At 51.5% G+C, this 23,192-nt stretch overlaps 1 pseudogene; it reads left to right on the top strand.

The window, feature by feature from the left end:
* Positions 1 to 4,510: 4,510 nt before the first annotated feature.
* LOC129639145 (heat shock transcription factor, X-linked member 3-like) lies at positions 4,511 to 5,990 on the top strand (annotated as a pseudogene).
* Positions 5,991 to 23,192: the final 17,202 nt, after the last annotated feature.

The following is a 23,192-nucleotide window of genomic DNA, read 5'->3' as shown; positions in this document are numbered from 1 at the left end:
AGGGGTCCCAGCTCCTTCCAACCCCTCTGCAAAGGCTGCGAGGGAGGAGGAAAGAGGACTCTGAGCCAGAGCAGCAGCCAGGCTCCTTTCGGGCCCATGTCCAACAGCTTGTCCTAGGGGGCAGGAAAGGAGGCTGATTCTTCCCTTTATTATTGAAGAGGAAACAGTCAGCCTTCTCAGCAGTGAAGGTCCTGGCCCACTGGGGAACCCGGTGTGTGACATCTTTGTGTTCCTGTTCTCTACAATGACATGGAGGCTCATCTTTGTTTTCTTTAGGAATCTTTCAAATGTTATTCTTTTTTGTAGAAGACAATGCATTCCAGTATCTAACTATGTCAATGACGTTGATCATCACACTGTGTTTGTACTTATCCAGTTCAAGATGAAGAGTTTTCCTGTTCTGTGAGAGTAGGAACACTTCCATTTTATTCTGTGGTCCTGCACAAGATAACATGGAATTAGAATTAGAATGATTTTGGAAATGTGAATTTATTTAGCAGTGATATAGTTGGTGGAAAAATTAGAAAATAAAAAGTGATAGTAGTGAATTCTTGCTTCTTATACCTTGGGTGTGTTCATTTGGTACAGCTAAGGGATCTCAGTTTATGTGGATTTTCCTGGGTTATCAAAAGAAGTAGCAATTCATCTGAGTCAAACATCCCCCTCCTCACTGGCACATTTATTGAAAAGACCTTTATGGAGCCTCTGCTCCATGAAAGGCCCTGTGTTAGCAGTGGGGACACTGGGAGAAGCAGGACACTCCCATACCTAGAGCGATGGTCTAGGAGCCACAGTCACATGAGGTGCCTCATGGGAGGGAGGGGAAATGGGACATTGCTGTAAGGTGTCCTTTTGGCTCTTGAATAAAGCCCAGAGAGATCACTTTTTGGGGCAGCGTGGAAGAGGTCCTAGCTCTTGTCACTTTGCTGCTGACCACAAGGATGGCGCAGGTGTTTTCTACGCATTATCTGCTAGGAATCCTGAAGAACTCCCATCTCACTCCCTTGAAGTGATGCCCAGAAATCCACGGACTGACCCTCTCTTTCCTGGTCCTGGGGGCCTAGAACTCAAGGTGTTAACTAGCTTTCAATTATCTTCATTGTAATTGGGCATTGTAATCAAAGACTCAACATTTATTGGTGCTGCAATGACGGAAGGTAAGTGTTTGGATGAAAAACCACCTGGGACTCATGCAAAGAATGGTTCCTGCTTCTGTTTCCTGGAGCTGCTTGCATCCTGCTGGAACACTCCTCCACACCCAAATTTTACAGGTCCTCTAACTGGAAATGGGCCTTTCTGGATAGCCCATACAATGAAGAATCTGTTTGCATTGTGGGAGTCCTGGGTTCAATCCCTGGGTCAGGAAGATCCCCCTGGAGAAGGGCATGGCAACTCACTCCCCTATTCTTGTCTGGAGAATTCCATGGACAGAGGATCCAGGCAATCTATAGTCAATGGAGTTGTAGAATCAGATATGACTGAGCGACTAACACTATGGTCCACTACAGTCTAAGTGGAAAGTTTCTTAGTTTTATTTATGAAACATCCTGTTTGGCTAATTAGGAATTCCACATCCTATCGAGGTGCATATTCTCTAACCTTCCCTGGACCACAAAGTAGCCAACCCCATCTAGTGGACACTGGAGGATTTTCTGGGGGCAACAGTGTGAAAGATTCCTGCCCTGTTATCACAGGGTCAACTGTTGCCAGGCCCTGCGAGCTCTGTCTCATTCCTTATGTCCATCCTGCAACCCAATACACGGGGCTCCTCACACCCGCTCGCCTCCCACATGAAGAACTGAGGCCACGGGGCTTGGCCATCTTCCCAGGATCACGTGCTAGTGAGGGCCGCGGTGGGCTCAAATCCCTGTTCTCTATTCCTCTGGAGCCCCCACCTTTCCCGCCCACCCCAGGCCACGACCTGAGCTTGCGACTTCTCATACCTTCCTCTTCTCAGTGCTAAATGATGCGTCTGAGGTGACAAAAATCAGGCCTGTGGAAGGAAGGGGACAAGGAGAATCAGAAGCCCTGTGGGGCTGCTCTGTGCCTTGCTGAGAACTGACTCTGCTCAGGGCCGGCATCTCTGTCCAGTCCCAGCGCCTCCAGCCTGAGGGTGGCGCCCTGTCCCTGCTGCTGCCATGGGGCCTCCTGCCCAACTGAACCTGCCAGGCTGACCAGCTCATCACTGAGCAGGAGGGAGGGAAAGCCTGACTGTATGGTCCCAGTTCCCACTGGGATAAGATCCTACAGGAGGCTCCTCCGATATGGGAGGGAAGGGAACACAGGTGGATCCCTGAGGCTCCAGGTCTCCCAAGCTGCAGTGAGGGAGGGGAGGAGTTGGAGGGCCTTTGCGCTGGGGAAACCAGGGGGTGGACACTAAGCACAGGGGCAGGAGAGTGAGGCAGAGAAAGGCAGGCCTTGGAAGTCAGGAGAGCTTGTGTGTGCACAACACAAGTGTCCCGAGCCACGGCTGACAAAGACCCCCTTGGTGACACACAAACACACTGCCAGGGCCTGCTTGCTTCCTGGAGGAGGGGGACCAGAAAAGGCAGCTCCCTCAGGACCCAGGGGGTGAGGAGGGGAACAAAGCGTGGGAGGGAGCAAAAAAGACCAGCTAGTCAGGATGCCCACAGATACCAGGACCTTCTGTCGCCTTCAGAGGAGCCACCAGGACCCCCCACCAACGTTTATAGCCTCCAGAGACATGTCCCAGTCAGATGAAATGGCTGGAAGCAAAGCTTTGTCAACCTGCTTTTAAGCAGAAAGGCCATGAAGAAGCCCAAGTCGAAGCCTGAATCTCATCCATGCCGCCAGTCATTAGGCAGAAAGGCCTCTGGGAGAGCTTCTTCCACACCCTCTTAGCTCTCCCCTTTCAGATAACAGGCTGTGGCCTCACACAGGGAAAATGACCCTGCTACTGGCAGAACTGGGAGACAATGCCCTAGGGTCTTCAAATACGGGCCTTTCCAAGGTCCCAGTCTGTTTCCTACACAGTGATTTTCAAGAACAGTGGCCCACAAATACCAGAGAACATGCATCTTCAAACCCACTGCTCTACTGCTCACATGTGGTAAAGACCGGTGACTCACTCAGGTTTCATCCAGTCCCACATCCAGATTCTCATACTTTTTCAAATACAGGTTGATGAGGGCTTCCTTTGGTCACATCTAGCTCAACAAGTTAGACATGTTCCTTGGAGTGAGTGTGTAAAGGAGGGCCCTTGAAAAGCACCTAACCCATAAAATCATTCGATGGGCCTGCCATCTGGGTAACAGAGAACAGGTCCACAGTGGTGGTGGGGACAGGGGCAGGGGTGGGGAAGATCAGAGCTGGCCTTGGAGAGGACCAGTGAAGTGGCTGTTTTCAACAGAACTGGCTGTACCTTGAGCCCCCGATCAAGTCCTTCAAAGGGAAGGTACCCAAAGTGACCCAAATTGGACATGGATTGCCAAGACCAGGGGTAGCAGAAGCCCAACCACCCCACTGAGGAAAGGAAACAGGGCTTTTGAAACAGCCTGCAGGGAGGCTGAATCTGAGGCTCTGGGAAGGGGAGGGGGAAAGCACATAGAGGTGTTCCCAAAGAGAATACTCTAGGGCCACCAGAGTGGTGTTTATGGGAAAAATTGGAAACTGAAGACAACAGTCTATCATCTGCAGTGGGATGATACCTGTGGGTGGGCAGAGGTCAGGAGGCTGTGAGCTCAGCGGAGCACCTAGCTTTGCCCTCCCACACGACATCCTGGGGAATCTGTGTCTCCGGTGCTTGGGAACAGTCAAGTGGAATATGAGGTCGCTCCAGTGTGCTCAAGGCCAGCCCTACTATAGGGAGAGCTCGACCTGGGGGGTGGTGGGGGCAGGACAACAGGACTCTGACTTTGGGGCCAACTGAGCGGCACCAACCAACCGGCAGCACCAGCCAGAAGACAACAAAGCTAGAAGAGGGGGAAGGATGGGGGAGCCACCAACTCAGGTAAGGGAAATCAGCCTGCTACGGATCCCATCTTCTGGGAGGGACAGTCACCAGTGGCCCGTCTGACTCCTGGGATCTCTCTTGGTGGTAGCAGACCTAGGACTCGCTAGGGACTGGCCCTTCAGCAGAAGTCAACCACAGGCCTGTATGTTGTTAGTGAGGGGAGTGAAGTTAGGGACACATTTGTCAACCCAGCCAGGGCCTGGCCCCTGAAACAATGTGCCTGGCAGCAGAAGGGAGCCCTTGTAGGCAACCTGAAAAATACTTTTTCTGTACTGTCAGACAACAGCCAAGCTGGGGATCCCATCTCCATCCCCAGACCCCCTCCCTGACACAGGTCTAGGGCTGCCTCTCCACATAACCTCTGTTATATCATGAAACAGTTAAGGAAGCTGACCACTTAATTGGCTGCCTTTCCCAAGACCCAGATTCTAGAATCTCCAGAGAGTATTTATGGGGCACCCCGACCATGGTCTGAGGCCCGTTTTCCCTGAGCACTCGCTGCTTGGATAGATAATGCTCCTTAGCTAGACTGGCTCCATGGCTAGTCAGAGTTCCCATGAGTCACGGGCAGCCCTGCTGATCCTATCAACTGACGGGGAGCCTGCAGCAGGGGACACCCGTGATTCCTCCCCAGATCCAAACCTGGATTCAGGGTAGGCTTTGGAGAAGAAGGGTGACCAGCCCAAGAGCCCAGATCCAGGCCTCCATGACAATCCGCACCCACAGGGCCCGAACCCAGAAATGGCCAAAGAGGAAGAGAACAACGCCATCCTCGGGCTGTCCTTCCCCAGGAAGCTCTGGAGGATTGTGGAGGATGCAGCCTTCACCTCTGTGCACTGGAACGATGAGGGAGATTCAGTGGTCATCGAGGCAGATATCTTCCAGGTGGAGGTATTCCAGCACAGAGGCACGGACCAGATCTTCGAGACAGACAGCATCAAGAGCTTCATCCGTGAACTGAACCAGTACGGGTTCAGGAAAGTCCGCCCTTCGAGTCACACTGCAGGGAAGAAGCTCCTGGTAACGTAGAAAGCCCTTTTGGGGAGACTAGACTAGATGAGCTGAGGGCTGGACGGGTTTCATTTCCCAGGAGAATGTTGTTCTCATGAGAGGGTGGTTAAGGAAAGAAGAGAAAGCAGGATCTGTTGTGTTCCACCACCCCTCTTAGACAGGATCCATGGGGGTGACTCCAGACACTGAGGGGCCACTTGATGTCAGGGAGGGCCAGTAACACCTCAAGTGAAGACGGCCCTGGGCGAGCTCTAGTGAGCGACATGCTAGGGCCTCATAAGCTGCCAGGAATGAAGAGATCTTGTCTTCATACTTAGGCATGGCCCGGACTGTTGTGGGGAGGAGGGTGGTGAGGAAGGGCTCTTCTCCCCTCTCATGCCTAAAGTGATTCATTTCCTTTCAGATCTATCGAAACTCCAATTTTCAGAGAGACAAGCCTCTGCTTCTGCAGAACATCCAGAGGAGAGGCAACCCCAGAACAACTTCTCAGCCTGCCACTGGCACAACAACAACTCCAAAGAGAAAGAAGCGAGTGGTGGCAACCAGACACTCTCCTCAATTCCACCACAACGAGTTCACCCAAAAGGCTGGCAACAAAGTCCAGAAGGGGATGCCAACTGCTCGCAGAACCCCCAGCCAGTGCTCATTTGTGTTTTCTGACCTTTGGTCTGTGGGCAGTGTAGCCAAGTGGGCTGGGGGAAACCATCTCTCCATTGAGCAGGGCGGCCCCAGCAGGGCAGCTGGAGAGGGCACATCCAGCAATGCCGTATCTGTGCCCTCAGCTGCTGCTGAAAGGGACAGCCCAGGGAAACTGCCCGAGAGCCCCCCAGTGTACCCAGATTACAAATCGGTGATGACTTTGTACAACACCTGTTACTCCATCCTGATGGCGGGCCTTTTAATCATGGCACCAGATGAGGCCCGTGAGGCGGAGGATGAGCAGGGAGAATCCTCAGATTATAAGTGTGCCCTCTGTGAGCAGCTCAAGAAGAAGCCTAATCCCTGAGCTGCCAGATCACTAGGGACACTCAAAAGCACTCTCTTATAATTAAAAATAGATTTCTGGCTCTAATAAAGTCAAGCAAAACTCCTTTGGAGTAAATAAACAATCAAACGAGAACTACGAGTCTGTTTTCTTTTTATCTGTCCATTGTATTCACACATGGAACAGGGTGAGCTCGAAGAGGCTGGAAGCCCATGCCCCAGGCAATCTTCAGTCTTGTCCCCATGGTCCATTTTCATCTGAAACAGCAGCATTTCACAGGCTCATCCAAGGGTCTGACCCATGAGCCGAGTGCTGAGGGGAACCCAGGATGGACTGGTCCCTGGGCCTTGCCTGCTGCTCAGCAGATGGCTCAGCTGGGCTCCTGACCTTGGGTGTGTCACCTTCCATGAGTCATACACCCTGCAGCAGAAGAGGCTCCTCAAGAATTCCCCAGTGATGCCACAAGTTTCTGATCAGCAGCTGAGCATCCCAGCTCCCTATCCAGGGGCCTCCTCAAGAGGCTCACTGGAAAGCAGGGTCACCCCAGCCACTAAGTGCCTTGCAAACACATTACCCCAAAGCCAAAGACAAGTACAAGGTTTCCACAAGGTGAACACCAACCCTTGTCACTCTGCCCTCACGGCTGTATTTAGAAGCCTATCTTTACTGGATGCTTGGGGCTGGTGCACTGGAACGACCCAGAGGGATGGTATGGTGAGGGAGGAGGGTTCAGGATGGGGAACACATGTATACCTGTGGCGGATTCATTTTGATATTTGGCAAAACTAATACAATTACGTAAATTTTAATAATAAAATAAAATTAAAAAAAAAATAGAAGCCTATCTTTGGATGTGAGGCGGCCAGGCACTGCGTCCAACAAACATAATTTGAGAGCCAAGGAACACTTTATAGTAGGACAAGTGTCACATGCAAGGACAAACCATGGCCTGTTTCTGGGCCTGCAGGCCTCTCTGCCTGCTTATGCTCAGCCCCGCCCCCGGCCTTCCCCTATCATCCCCTGGACACTGTTCCAACATTAGGAATTTGCACCAGAACAGAGAGGGAAAAACACTAATCAGTTTCCTAACAACACATTTCTCTCAACCACCCAGGCTCAGCAGGGCCAAAATGAGTGGCAACACCATCAATTCGTAGAGCTCAGAGTCCTGGAGTCTCTCACTGAGTCCAGAGCAGCATCACGCAAGGGGAGACCCTGCCCCCAGCCCCGCACCAACTGGGCACTGCAGTGCAGGGCCAATTCAGACACAACCAGATGGGCAAGTCCAGAGCGTGGTGCTGACTGCATGGTATTACCCTGTGCTGGTCTCTTGGTCATTTTCCTCTCGAAAGCCCAGTCTGGACAGGCCTCCTGCCCAAAGGGGATCAGGTGCTGGGCGATGTCCACCTGAGAGATGTCCTTCCTGCTTCTCCCAGGGACGGGCTGCAGCAGCCAGCGGGGGATGGCCAGCGCAGTCATGTACTTCTGTCCCAGGTTGGGTAGCAGGGCTTGATTCTCCAGCTCCTGCACCTGGTTGGGACCTAGGTTTTCTAGGCACACCAAAGTGCCCCCAATGACCACAAGACCTGCATGCAAAGACAGGACACAGAATGAGAACAAGTCATTCAAAGTAGCACCTTCTTGAGACTAAGACTGTATCATGGAGGGAACCTGAGTTGAACTGGGTTCTCTGGCTGAGGGCTCACCTCGGCAAAGGGAACTCGGGGCGAGGCCAAGCGAGGAAGGGAGTGAAATGAAACAGAGAGGCCTGGTGCTCCAGGAACCCACCAGGACATGAGCAGCTCCCAGTCTTCCCACTGCAGGCCACAGGGGCAGAGCATGAGGGCCCCAGCAGGGGCCAGCAGACATCAGGTCCCCAAGGGATTTACCAGCAGACAGGTGTTGCTGTGGGGCCTCACCCCTGGGGAGTCAAGGGACTTGCTCAGGCCCAGCTTCAGGCAATGTGGGGATGGAACCCAGGCTGGGTGCTTTACTGCTTCTCATGGTCTCTGCCAGGCACACAGACACGCATGTGGGGACACACACATACACACAGACAAGTGCCATGTGCAGTCCTGGATGCGACTCTGCCTCAAGCACAAACGGGGACTGAGGCCCAGAGTGGTGATCAGGCACCTTGTGCCACCAGTTCCCAGCCCATGGACCCTTGCTGTCCCTCTGAAGAAACCTCTGCCCCCACGCCCAACCCTACCAACTAGTTCAACAGAAAACAAAAAAGTACAAAGCAGCTGAGATCCAGGGCAGTGCCAGGGCCCATATGGGCAGCAGGGGGCAGGGTGTCACTTACCCACGATCACTCCATGGCCGAACTTTTCCCCGGCAAGGCCTGGATCTGGGTGGGGCTCATTCTGATCCTCCACTCCAGCAGCTCCCACTAGGCCGAGTCTTTCCAGTCCTGGTACACCATGGGGATGGCCAGGGTACAGTGCCGGTGACCATGTAGCACGGGCCACCATGGCATCTCCAGGTTCTTGACACTGTTTAAAAAGAAACCCGCATAAGGCTTTTGGAAGAACAGATAGCAGAACTTCATGTCCCAGGGCTCCTAGGGCTCCCAGGGCCTCATGTGGCTGCGGAAACACAAAACCACAAAGGTCAGGAGTGTGATTCAGTGGCCTACAAGCTCACAGCCCTGGGCTGGACCTCAGCCCCACGAGCCCGAGCATCCTCCAAATCTGCTGACACAGAATGCAGGGGTCAGAGAGAGCTGGCTCATTCCATTCGTCTCCACACAGTCCACTGATAGGGGGGTGGTGACCCAGAGGACCCATCCATTACATGCAGTCTGTGGGGAGGTCAACAAGGAGGGTGGGACAGTGGGAGAGAGGCAAAAGGTGAGTTCCAAGACAGAGAGCCCTGAAACCCTTCGAGCACTGAAGAGGGAGGGCAAGCCCCCTGGTTTCACAGCCCAGAGGGCTCTGGTCCTCTCCCAGCACAGACAGGCATTGTCCTGGGCTTGGCTTCCCCCACTCCCTGCCACCACCCCACCCTTCAGCTCCACAATCCCATCACTGCCCATGCTCTGCAGGTCCCCCATCTTAGCCTAGGGATGCTAAGGGCATATCCATGCTAACCAATCTGGACTCGGCCCTGGGGCACCCTGGACCTCAGATGGCCCTGCCAGGTGTCTTCCCCATGCCTTTGGGAGCCACCTTCCTCCTAGCCCTTCCCATACCACTGCCTCCACTGTCAGCAGATGCCCCGGCCCCTGCCCAGAGCCTCGAGAAAAAAACAAAGGAGAACTGAAACTAATGGGATGGGTGCACTCCATGTCATTACCAGGGCCTGGGACGGCACCATTCAGGTATCACAGAATTCAGACCTCAAATAATACACTAGGTTACCATCACCTCATTCAATGGCTGAGGTGGCACTGAGGCATAGACTGCAGGGGACCTGAACACACACATCTCCATTTGCACTTCTTTCCCTGTACCTGGATGGGGGTCCCCGTTCACTGGAGGGAGCTGGAGGCAGAGGAGCAGAGCCATGAGCCTGAACCTCAGCAGGGTCTCAGCACCTCGCAAGGGGCCTCGATTTCCACATGGCTATGAGGACAGGAACAAGGTCCCAGGGGCAGCCAACCCAGGGCCTTTTGGGCCTTTCCTTCATTTGGCACAGCAGAGCCACAGTTCTCACAGGCCCACAAGGTCCCACATGATCTGGCTCCTACCCTACTGGCCTGCTCTCCTCGCCCCTGGATTCACCTCCGGTAGCCATGAAGGCCATCCTTCCATCCTTGGAACATTCCAGTGTGTTCCTACCTCAGACCATTTGCAGGGTGTGAGGACTCACATCGCACCTCAGTGTGACCATACAGACAAAGGAAAGGTCTTCACAGAGCTGATGGGGGTCAAGTGAGCTCATTAGGATGGACCCTCCTCTAACAGGATGGCTGTCCCCATACAAAGGACATATTTAGAGACAGACAGGATCACGGGGAAACTGGGGTGAAGAGGAAGGCGGAGCTCTCCAAGCCCAGACACACCCACCAAGGCCAGCAAGGCCCTGAAAGTGAGGGGGGAGACATAGGACAGACTCCACAGCCCTCATGAGAGCCAACGTCAGCTGACATCTTGACCTCGGCTGCCGAGCCTCCTGAACCAACACGGTTCTAGTATGAGCCACCCGGTGCAATCCTGATGTGACTGCTGGCAAATGAAGCCAGAGGGTCAGGTCTGTCGGGACATCTCTCCACAGGGGTAAGGGGGGAGTGGGGGATGGCTTCTCCACTCCCGGCACCTCGAGCACACTCCTCCACGTCTGCAAAATTCATGTGTCTGTTTTCACCCTTACACGGTGTCTGTTTACACCTCCCATTGTCGGGGGTCCCAGAATTTACTGATGCTTCCCTCCTGATGGAAGGGAAGGGAAAACTCATTCTGCCAATATAGTAACTCCATGTGACCACACACTCACTGAAGAACCATGCAGGAGGCGCCCCAGTGCACATGGCACACACCCGAGGTGCTGACACATGCCAGCAAACGGCCTTCCACAAAGGCTTCCCCTGTTTCCACTCCACCAACCACAGGCAAGGGGGTCATGTCCTCCTGCACTGCCTGGTCCCAAGCATCATCATTCGGTTGAACATTTGCCCATGTGCTGGGTGACAAAGGGTTACACTGTTCATTGGGTCTGGCTTGGTTACAAGGATGGCCCTTGGGACTTTGCCATTGCTATGTCTTCTACTAGGGTATGTGACTGGATTCCATGCTTGCCCAGTTTGTGCCATTCAGTATCTCAGCCAACCCAACCCCTTCCTCCTGAGAGCCTTTGAATCTCACCTGTGTGGGTGGAATCCCTGAGCAAGAAGTGGCTGTAAGCACTCCTATGGCCTGAAGCAGAATGTGCCTGCTTGGTGGCCAGAGGAGAAAACACTCTTCTGCTTTCTTGACTGGGCATCTTCACCTGCACGAGGACCAGAGGAACAGGGAGAAAGTCACCAGTGACAATACAGCAATCTTGGACAACAAGTCACCACCGTCTTCTCCTCACCAGGGGCCTCAGACAACGGGGTCCCAGGAGGGCCCAACTCATGAGAAACACACGTGCAGGTTCCCTCAGGGTGGGTTCTGCTCATCACAGCAGCTGGCTTGTCCTCACCGGGCTGGGACAGGGACCCCACGATGTCTCTGTCTGCAGCACATAAACCCATACCCCAAGAGTGATTGTGATTTACAGCCCAGGAGACCCCGCAAAGAACAAGAGAAAATGACTCCTTCCCTCACACTGCCAGTCTGGAAGGATCTGGGAGCCACTACAGTCAGTGGGCCGCCCTCCATGGACTCCTGGTTGGGCCCCACCAGGAGGGGAATTGTGGACAAGCAGCTGAGCCCTGCAGGGTCGTGTAGAGGGGGGCGACTTCCAGCGGGAGGGTGGGGCTAGCATTAGGTCATAGTCCAGGGGCGGGGTAAGAGGTTGGATGGCAGGTCTGGGGCATCTTCCCATGTGTCCCAGGGCATTGCTGGGATGAACATGTTTAAAGAAAGCAGTGGTGGGGGGGGTACTGTGGCTGTGGAGGGGGACAGAAAGTCCCACTTGGCCTCCTGGCAGGCACTCTTGGTCCCAGAACCTGGAAACCCCTGCCTGGAGGTACCATCTACGCACGAGGCAGGTCCTGCCTTCCTGCAAGCAGAGCAAGTCGTGGGCACTTAGGGATGGTTGGGCTGCGGCCACCAGGCAGGACAGTGGTCCGCCACTAGGACCGAGACAGCTGACAGCACTGGCTGGCTTCAGTTTCATCGTGCCCACAAACACTGACACTTGTCATTTCTGGTGTGTATGGCTGCCCTTACTCACGTAGGCACGCAGTTACATAGATACACAAGTACGAACAAAGGTGCATTCCCTCACTGGCCCTGTCCGCTAGGAGACAAACTAATATCCGTCACGCTCTGAGGCACCTGGAAGGTCAGGCTGCGAGGAGCCTCGAGACCAGCAGCCTGAAGCAGGACCCAGAGGAGGACCAGGAAGTGAGCGGCCTGGTGGAAGAGAGGCGGAGGAGGTGGGAGGAGCAGTGTGGGAGGAAGAGTGTGGGAAAGACGGAGCTGAGGTGGAGATTCTGGAGAAGGACTCAACTCAGGGCTGGGGCAGGGCGGGACTGGGACAGAAAGGGTCTAGGCTGGGGCTGGGGCGGGGTTTGGGCATGGCTCTGGGTGGGGAGGAGCCACCAGAGGCAGGGCGTGGCTGACAAGGATGGAGCTGTGGGCCCAGGAAACCCACGGAGAGTGAGCCTGTCCAGCTTCATGGCAGAGGCCAGACTGTGCCCATTTGAGTCCTTGCCATAGGCGTCCAGTCCGTGAGAATCGGCGAGAGTCAAAGTGACCGTGACCCAGTGTCTTCAGTGACTGCATCTGAGCTTCAGAGTGGACCCCAGGGGCCAGGGAAGCAGAGAGAGGCATGACCTCTGGGTAGAGTTCCCCATCTCTGGGCTGAAAGCCCAGGCTGTCTCCCCTCCAAGCCACCCTGGGACTGTTGGCCCAGTGCTGAGCAACAGTCTATCTGTTTTTTTGCAGATGCGGAAGAAAATCCTCCCTGTGTTACCTGCTGCCCCTGGGACCTGAGATGTCTCAGAGAAAGGCAGCTTTGCCTTCAAAACTGTTTCCTGAACTCTTCCTCTTGTCTGGGGGCTCAGCCCACCCAGGGCAACCACCTGATTCTGCTCCTGACCGCCGCCCTGGCTGCTGTGTCCCTGCCTCCCAAGTGCCTGATCACAGTAAATGCTCCTCTTCCTGTCCCCACTGCTACTAGTTCAGCTCAGGCCTCATGGCCTGGGGCCAGTGCTGTCAGCCTAGGCTGCCCCCACCAGCTTGGACCCCTCTTGTCTCCTCTTCCACCCAGTGTTGCACACTCTATAGATTCTGTCGCTGTGTGTCACACCACGCACACATCTTTCCTCAACCCTGGATGGGAAGTACAGCTGAGCCCAAGCCCCAACCCATCCATGGTGCCCTGGGAGGCTTCCTGTGGTCCCAGGTCTCCTTCCTCATTTCCCAGCACTCTGGATGGCTGTGCTGGCCCTGGGCTCTGTGCAGAGTACATCTGGGACCCCACACTTCAGATAGTGCAGATCCTGCCCCTGGACTGCTGGCTCCTCTTGTCCTGACAACCTACTGTCCTCCTTACAAGCACAGTTGTAACATCCCTTTTCCGTCTGCCCGAGTGTCACGTGCTTTCATCTGGTAGTTCTGGGGCACCCTGCATCTTCCTGTTGAAGCCATTGCCCTGTTCTTCCATCCAGACTGTGGCTGCTGTGCACAAGTCTGGACTGCCAAGGGTCACCAAGTCCCAAAAAGGCAGGGTGGATGTCTCACTGGTTCCCATTAGCCAGGCACCCATGCGACTGCTGCCCTGGGAATGTTATTCCGAGCAGTACTTTCCCTTCTAGCATGCTCTCTCCTTGCAGAACTCTCCCGGCTATGAATTGAGGGGCAGAGGCTGCCTCCTGGATTTGAGGCCTCAGTGCTGCAGGGACCCGAGCGAATACCACACCCAACTCCCTCATGCTGGTGCCCCGATCCTTGCTCCAAGAGTGGTTATCAGCTACCTCCATACACCCCAGAACCTCCTGGTAGTGGTCTCAGATCTTGAGGGAGCATCCTGTGAACGGTAGGTAAGCTGCTGCTGTTCTTTCTGCATCCTGGTTATGAACTAGACCTCGCCCAGTGAACTGGACACCTATGATGTGTGGCTGCTGATGGAGGCAGCTGTGAGGCCCTGCTCTGTGGCATTTCTCCACACCAGTCCCATCCCTGCTGCTGGCACCAGTTCTCCTCACTTGCCCAGATGTGTAGACTGATCCACAGGGGGTGCTGCCTCCTTCCCCACCTGGGTCTCTGAGGCTTGGTGAGGGTTCTACTTTGCTCCTGTTGTGCGTTTGCAGACAGCGCTGACCTGGAAGGGCTTGACACAGATTCTTGGTTTCCCTCATGTCCTCCTTGGCCAATGTGGTTTCCTCTCTGAAATGCCTGTTGCCCATATCTCCACTGAGCTGTGTGTCCTTTCTGTGCTGAGTTATGGGCACTTCTTTTGGGGTCTGGGCACTCATCCCGCCCTGTTGTTTGTATTGCAGATTCGTTCTCTTCTGTTTTCAGGCTAGCAATGGACTCAGAATTTGCCTGATGTCTCAGAGCTGTAAATGCCCTGCAGGTCACCATGTGTCTGTCAGGTCCTTCCACTGGGGGTTGCCATCCACCCCCAGGCTTGGCACCTGGGGCAAGCAGTCCTCAAGGAGATGCTGCCCTGGTGTCCAGCACTCTGCCCATGAGAGAGGGCTCCTTCACCTCCATGTCAGTTCCTCGGTCCCTGCCTAGCTTTGGTTCTGGTCCTTGGACTCCCACACGCGGGACAAACCCAGGGGCAGCTGTGTAGCTCCAGGAGGTCAACCAGACCTACTTCCCCTCTGTCCCCAGGGGAGCTCCCTTTGACCACACCTCTTTGCATACAGCCCAGATGGAGGGGCCAGCCTGAGAACCGGATGAGTTTCTGATTTCATCTCAGTTCTGCTGCAGTTCTTTGAGAGGACATGGCACACCTATGACCTGTGGACACGGATGGCCACTCTGCTGCTGCTGCTCAGGGTACTGATTGCCTAGGTGATGGGGCACCACCCAGGGGGACCGGGGAAGCTTCTGTGAGCCTTTGTTGCTGCCCTGCTCTCATTCACATCACAGGCCTTTACATCATGTTTGACACGGAAGTGGGAGATGCTGGTTTTCATGTGTCCATCACTCCCAAGCTCTGGGGTCTATGTGCTCTTCACTGTCCTCCATCTGGGCAGGATGGCCATCAACCAGGTGCCACGCCCACCAGCACTGGAGGGGACCTCCAGACACCAGGCTGCGGCTCACAGAATGGATCCAGCTGTTTAGTTTGCAAGGACAAGGAACAGGGAGGGCGGACTGGAGTGTGCATTTTCATCCCATACCCATGGTGAGAGGACTTCAGTGAGGGGACTCTCGTGCTGTGGGAGGGAGACCTGTCCAGCTATCCTTTGAGTACTAGTGTGCCCACCATGGTGACTTGGCCAAGCACAGAGTGGGTGTGAGGGGTCAGGAGCAGAGGATGCCCATGAGTTGCCCCCAGAGGTGAGCAGGTTCTTCAGTTCATGAGCGGGGCGTGTATCCCCTCTCTTTTTCTGCGCATTTCTCTTTTACTTATTGTAGTTCATGCAGGGTTTCCGTTCAGCCTTACCATCTTTTCCTTACATCACACGTTCCCCCAGATTCTGAAGGAGTCCTCAACAGACGTCTCACTAAGCCCTGGACCTGGCTTTGGGGGATATTGCATTCCATGCCTCCAGGCCCTCGCAGCTCAAGACAGACTGATTAATCCTGGGGACTGGCCCTGTGTCCCTTGACCATTGAGCCCCTGTGCCCAGAAATCCCAGCCCAGGGGGTCGTCGCAAAGGGTTCACAGAGTCAGAGTTAACTGTGTCTCTCAAGTTGGTGTCAAGTTGACCCTGTGTCTGGCAACCTCCACTCCTCTGGTGGTCCCACCTCCCTGTGTGGGTTCACCATCTCAGTGCCCGAGGTCCCTTTGGGAGGGGCTAGGGTTGCTCCCATGTCTGTTTGCTGTGATGCTGCAGTGTCCTTCTCACAGGGACCTTCCCCATCCCTGTTCCTCAGTTGCAGACCTGAGAACTGGCTCAGGGGCCCAACCTGGGCGAGGGATCTTGACCTGGTTACTGGGGTGGCTGTCTTCGGCCTCAGTGTCATTTTGGACTGTACCTTGGTTGGTTGCCCACCTATCAAAGCTCTGGGAGGCTGCGTTGTATGGACCACCTTCCCTCCTCTGTGCGTCCCGCGTCCTGGGAGGTGGCAGCCCTCATCATGATCCCTGGCTCCAGGCAGCTCAGTGCAACCCCAAGGCCTCTGCTGCCATCCCTGGGCAGCAGGGATGGATGGAGGGGTGTGTCGTCCATCTTCCTCCATCACCAGGCTGGGTAAGCCCGACCTGTGTTGTACAGTGACTTCACTCTGCTTGGTGGCCGGGCAGTAGGTGACCAGCTCTTCCCATGCTTCCTTGGTTCTCATCACGGCAGTACCGTGTGTCCTGCCACAGATCAGGGCAGCCAGCTCCCCTGCTTCCTGGGATGGAGGGCACCTGTGAGGGAGGCCTCTGGTCCAGTTTGCTCCCTTGAGGGTGGGGGCACCAACTCTTTATGGGGTGGGAGAGGTGGGCTGCTGTTGCAGGCTCCGAAGTTCAGAGACGTCTTGGATGTCCCAGTCTTCTGGGGCCTGCCTCCCAGTCTCTCTGGCCTTCATGTCAGTGATGCATGTTTTCCCGAGAGGACATCCAATGCCAGTGGGTCAATCCTGCCTTGGTGGAACGTTCAGTGTCTTTGAGGTTCAGCCACACCTGTTGAATCCACGAGCCTCTGCCCATAGTTCATCAGGCACTCTGTCTATCAGATCTAGTCCCTTAAATCTATTTCTCACTTCCACTGTATAATCATAAGGGATTTGATTTAGGTCATAACTGCATGGTCTAGTGGTTTTCCCTACTTTCTTCAATTTAAGTCTGGATTTGGCAATAAGGAGTTCATGATCTGAGCCACAGTCAACTCCCAGTCTTGTTTTTGCTGACTGTATAGCGCTTCTCTGCCGGGAGCTAGCGTGAGGAACTCCGCCTGTGGCAAAGGTCATGAGGAAGGAGGTTTGACATACGCCAAGGTGGGATCGAGCCTCAGGAGTCCCCCTGGAAATTCTCGAGCATCTACCCCCAAATCTAGTGTCTGCCTACTTTACTACCTTGTGCTCTCACCTACACCTCTGACTTTATGGGGGGCTGTCCCCCACCACCTCTTTCAGAGAAGGAGTTAACTTAAGAGCTCCAGTTAATAATAATTCCTGGGCGTGATAGGAGTGTTTCAACCTACAAACTCCTCTGAAGGTTCTCTAGCCTGCCTGACAGGCTTGTCCGGCCACATGTGATTGTTCACGGCCTCTCAACCATGAGAGGCATGAGATGCTTTAAACCTTCTAAAGACAGGTTCTTTAGAGAAGTTAGAAAACTATTAGTATAGTATAGTGGGCTGATTAGAAATTGTATCGGTGAAGGGTTTTTCATTTGTTGAGCCAATGTTTGCTGCTAAGTCTCCACATCCCCTGCCCTTATACACATTAATGAATATATAGAAGAAATAAGTATTAACCTTTGATATTAATCATGTCAGACCTTAGGCTAAGCAAATTCTTTCCTTAATTAAAACCCACTGCACCCTCACCCTATAGGAATGTAACTTTATCTGGTACCTTCGGAAGGTGGCATCTGTTTTAAGAATAATCACCCCTGGAGAAATAAGTGTTCTGGTTGACTGACCACTGTCACAAGGAGAGGGTCATAAATTGTCAGCAGGCCCCCTAGCCAGAAGATGATGTAACACCCCTAAGACCTCTGTATACATCTGTGTGAAGCACCTGACTTTAATAAAAGCCAGGACTTCTGACCCCGTGTGAATTTTGTATAACATCTCAGTGTATAATAACAGACCCTGGAAAAATAAAAAAATGGGGTCAGCTCCTCGAAAGACTGGTCTCCCCATGTCATTCTTTCTCTCACCTTCTGGCTGAATCCCCATCTGGAACGTGGAGGCTCGTCAAGCCTACTAATTATGCCTGGGCTTCTATGATCTGACCGGGGAGGCCTTAGTGTCTCCTCTCCTTCAGGAGAATGGGAGGACGCCTGTGGCCTATGTAGGTGACATAAATTCCTTATTTTGGAATTTTATTAGCTTTCCACATAAACCAAGTTATTCAGCCTCTTTTCTCCACTGAATTTTCCTACTGAGCTATCCTTATTCTATTACTCTTTATACCTCTAATTAATATTTAATTAAAGCTATTGTATCCAGTTCACCAAAGCTGTCTCCCCTCTGAATTTCCCTGGATCCACCGGGACTGGACCCCGGCACTTTTCCATCTTTGGCTGCAAAGAATATAATCAATCTGATTTCAGTGTTGACCATCTGGTGATGTTCATGTGTAGAGTCTTCTCTTGTCTTGTTGGAAGAGGGTGTTTGCTATAACCAGTGAGTTCTCTTGGCAAAACTTGTTTAGCCTTTGCTTTGCTTCATTCTGTATTTCATGGCCAAATTTATTGACTATGCCAAAGCCTTTGACTGTGTGGATCACAATAAATTGTGGAAAATTCTGAAAGAGATGGGCATACCAGACCACCTGACCTGCCTCTTGAGAAATCTGTATGCAGGTCAGGGAGCAACAGTTAGAACTGGACATGGGACAACAGACTGGTTCCAAATAGGAAAAGGAGTGAGTACATCAAGGCTGTATATTGTCGCCCTGCTTATTTAACCTATATGCAGAGTATATCATGAGAAACACTGGGCTGGAATAAGCACAAGCTGGAATCAAGAGTGCCGGGAGAAATATCAATAACCTCAGATATGCAGATGACACCACCCTGATGGCAGAAAGTGAAGAGGAACTAAAAAACTTCTTAATGAAAGTGAAAGAGGAGAGTGAAAAAGTTGGATTGAAGCTCAACCTTGAGAAAACTAAGATCATGGCATCTGGTCTCATCACTTCATGGGAAATAGATGGGGAAACAGTGGAAACAGTGTCAGAATTTATTTTGGGGGGGGCTCCAAAATCACTGCAGATGGTGATTGCAGCCATAAAATTAAAAGACACTTACACCTTGGAAGGAAATTTATGGCCAACCTAGATAGCATATTAAAAAGCAGAGACATTACTTTGCCAACAAAGGTCTGTCTAGTCAAGGTATGGTTTTTCCAGTGGTCATGTATGGATGTGAGAGGTGGATGGTGAATAAAGCTGAGCACCGAAGAATTGATGCTTTTTTAAAAAATTATAAATTTATTTATTTTACTTGGAGGCTAATTACTTTACAGTATTGTATTGGTTTTGCCATACATCAACATGAGTCCACCACAGGCATACATGTTCTTTGAACTGTGGTGTTGGAGCAGACTCTTTTTTTTTTTTTTTTTCTGCATGACAGATTTACGTTTATGGCCTCATCTCTCTACTCCTCCATCCCCAACACACACAGTCTACCTTCCAGCAACAGCAGTTATTTATAGTTACTTTTGTTTTTTTTGTTTTTATTTATTTATTTATTTATTTTTTTTTTTTAATTTTATTTTATTTTTAAACTTTACATAACTGTATTAGATTTGCCAAATATCAAAATGAATCTGCCACAGGTATACATGTGTTCCCCATCCTGAACCCTCCTCCCTCCTCCCTCCCCATTCCATCCCTCTGGGTCGTCCCAGTGCACCAGCCCCAAGCATCCAGTATCGTGCATCGAACCTGGACTGGCAACTCATTTCATACATGATATTTTACATGTTTCAATGCCATTCTCCCAAATCTTCCCACCCTCTCCCTCTCCCACAGAGTCCATAAGACTGTTCTATACATCAGTGTCTCTTTTGCTGTCTCGTACACAGGGTTATTGTTACCATCTTTCTAAATTACAAAAGAAGAATGGAACTGGAGGAATCAACCTACCTGACTTCAGGCTCTACTACAAAGCCACAGTTATCAAGACAGTATGGTACTGGCACAAAGACAGAAATATAGATCAATGGAACAAAATAGAAAGCCCAGAGATAAATCCACGCACATATGGACACCTTATCTTCGACAAAGGAGGCAAGAATATACAATGGATTAAAGACAATCTCTTTAACAAGTGGTGCTGGGAACTCTGGTCAACCACTTGTAAAAGAAAGAAACTAGAACACTTTCTAACACCATACACAAAAATAAACTCAAAATGGATTAAAGATCTAAACGTAAGACCAGAAACTATAAAACTCCTAGAGGAGAACATAGGCAAAACACTCTTTGACATACATCACAGCAGGATCCTCTATGACCCACCTCCCAGAATATTGGAAATAAAAGCAAAAATAAACAAATGGGACCTAATTAACCTTAAAAGCTTCTGCACATCAAAGGAAACTATTAGCAAGGTGAAAAGACAGCCTTCAGAATGGGAGAAGATAATAGCAAATGAAGCACCTGACAAACAACTAATCTCGAGAATATACAAGCAACTCCTACAGCTCAACTCCAGAAAAATAAATGACCCAATCAAAAAATGGGCCAAAGAACTAAATAGACATTTCTCCAAAGAAGACATCCAGATGGCTAACAAACACATGAAAAGATGCTCAACATCACTCATTATCAGAGAAATGCAAATCAAAACCACTATGAGGTACCATTTCACACCAGTCAGAATGGCTGCAATCCAAAAGTCTACAAGTAATAAATGCTGGAGAGGGTGTGGAGAAAAGGGAACCCTCTTACACTGTTGGTGGGAATGCAAACTAGTACGGCCACTATGGAGAACAGTGTGGAGATTCCTTAAAAAACTGGAAATAGACATGCCTTATGATCCAGCAATCCCACTGCTGGGCATACACACTGAGAAAACCAGAAGGGAAAGAGACACGAGTACCCCAATGTTCATCACAGCACTGTTTATAATAGCCAGGACATGGAAGCAACCTAGATGTCCATCAGCAGATGAATGGATAAGAAAGCTGTGGTACATATACACAATGGAGCAGACTCTTAAGAGTCCCTTGGACTGCAAGGAGATCCAACCAGTCCATCCTAAAGGAGATCAGTCCTGGGTGTTCATTGGAAGGATTGATGCTGAAACTGAAACTCCAATACTTTGGCCACCTCATGTGAAGTGTTAACTCATTGGAAAAGACCCTGATGCTGGGAGGGATTGGGGCAAGGAGGAGAAGGGGACAACAGAGGATGAGATGGTTGGATGGCATCACCGACTTGATGGACATGAGTTTGGGTAAACTCCGGGAGTTGATAATGGACAGGGAGGCCTGGTGTCCTGCGCTTCATGGGGTCGCAAAGAGTTGGACACGACTGAGTGACTGAACTGAACTGAGCCCACTTGGTATTAACAGTCACATGGTTCACTGCTGCCATGTCAGCCTTTGCCACCCCCTGCCGGGGTGTTGATGATCTTTGTGTCCCTGTCAATGATTTCTAAATCTGTAAATTCTCATGGCCCCCAAGCCTTTTGGACAAAGCATTAGGAACAAGTGATCCTAGTCCCTTAAGAGTGAACACTTTCAGAGGATGGCCAGAGGCCCAGGGGTAGAGGATGTGTTACCTTCCTCCAGCCTTCAGCCTAGAGGGATGCCCTTCTTGGGACAGGCAGGACCGAGGACCAGCCCCAGGTCAACCTGGATAACTACACACCCCACCGTCTGCCAAACAGCCTCAGGATGTGGTGTCTTTTGGTACCAACCATGGTCTTCTGTGGTAGAAATGGGTGGAACCTAGAGCTAAAAAGAAGAAGGACCCTTGGGAAGCACGTGTATTCACTAATTTGTAATTCTGGAAACCTGTCCACCATCTTGTTTCAGGACATCTGGAGCCCTGTGCAGTCTCCCAATACAGCCCCAGAAAACCTTGTTCGACCCACATAATTCTGGAATGTTAATGTGATTCAGGAGTCTCTGGTTTTGAGATACAGGCAATGCCACCAGAAGCTCAGCAGCATTAGTCTCACATGGTTGACTTGCTTTCATAGCACATTTCTCAAGGACCAATAGGAAATGCAGGTAGAGGAGATGAGCAGAAAGGGCTTTGTGCTGCTGCCGGTGCTTCTTGCCCTGCTGGGCAGCCTCCTCTGTCTCTGAGAAACCTGTGCATTAACTTTGGACAGGATGGAAAGCTGCCTTTAGGAAGTGGCAGTGGGGGCTCACTTGCTCCATGCTTGGTATCTCATCAGTTTCTTAGGATTAACCTGGGCCCTAAATTACAAAGGCCAGGTTTTCCCTGAGCAAAATTGTGGTTTCTGGTCAGCCCATGATCTGGAAACTGTCTCTTGCTTGCCCACCCCAGCCGGCTTATGTGCCCCAGTGACCCTTGAGGTGCGCCAGTGACCCTTGAGATACCCCAGTTATCCATGAGGGTATATGGCCATCAGCCTCACAGTGCAGATCTGAGCAGTCCAGATAAGTGTCCTTGCCTGAGTTTGTCTTTAGCATTGTGGCATCGTGACTCAGAAGCCAGGGTTTTAGATCTTGAGCCAGTGATGACCCTTTTCATCAGGCTGACCCTTTTCAGCCTCAGGTTTCACATCTGTATGTTCAGTGTAGTAACAGTGCACAGTCACTAGGCAAGCAGGGAGGGTTCCGTGAGTTGAAAGGCTGGGATAAACTTGGTGCACAACGATGTTATGGGGAAGGCGACCAGGAAAATTATGCTGGGGTCTTTCATCTGCTTTTGGGACCTACCCTTGGCTGACAAGGGCAGAAGAAAGTGCTTCATTGTCACCGGCCTGCTATCATGTCCCTCTGGGGTTCTGGGGACTGTTTTTAAGCAGTTTGCTATTGGCATAGCAACATTGCTGGGAGAAATATCAATTACCTCAGATAGGCAGATGACACAAACCTTATGACAGAAAACAAAGAGGAGCTGAGGAGCATCTTGGTGAAAGTAAAAGAGGAGGGTAAAAAAGCTGGCTAAAAACTCCACATTCAAAAAAGTAAGATCATGGCATCCGGGCCCATCTCTTCATGGCAAATAGATGGGGAAACAATGGAACCAGTGAGAGATTTTATTTTCTTGGACTCCAAAAATCACTTCAGATGGTGACTGCAGCCATGAAATCAAAAGACACTTGCTCCTCAGAAGAAAAGCTATGACCAATCTAAACCACATAGTAAAAAGCAGAGACATTTTTTGCTGACATAGGTCTGTCTAGTCATAGTTATGATTTTGCCAGTAGTCATGTATGGATGTAAGAATTGGATCATAAAGAAGGCTGAAGGCTGAAGAACTGATACTTTTAAACTGTGGAGTTGGAGAAGACTCTTGAAAGTCCCTTAGACTGCAAGGAGATCCAACCAATCAATCCTGAAGGAAATCAGTCCTAAATTCATTGTAAGGACTGATGTTGAAGCTGAAACTCCAGTACTATGTCACCTGATACAAAGAAGTGACTCTTTGGAAAACAAAAACAAAAACAAAACCCTGATGATAGGAAACACTGAAGGCAGGAGAAGGGGGTGACAGAGGATGAGATGTTTGGATGGCATCACTGAGTCGATGGACATGAGTTTGACCAAGCCCTGGGAGTTGGTGATGGGCAGGGAAGCCTGGTGTACTGCAGTCTATGGGGTCACAAAGAGTTGGACAGGACTGAGCAACTTAACTCAAC

Source organism: Bubalus kerabau, chromosome X (genome assembly GCF_029407905.1).
Source record: "Bubalus kerabau isolate K-KA32 ecotype Philippines breed swamp buffalo chromosome X, PCC_UOA_SB_1v2, whole genome shotgun sequence".
In the NCBI taxonomy this organism is placed as follows: domain Eukaryota; kingdom Metazoa; phylum Chordata; class Mammalia; order Artiodactyla; family Bovidae; genus Bubalus; species Bubalus kerabau.
Note: the sequence above shows the minus strand (reverse complement) of the source record. Positions and strands in the feature narration are given on the sequence as shown.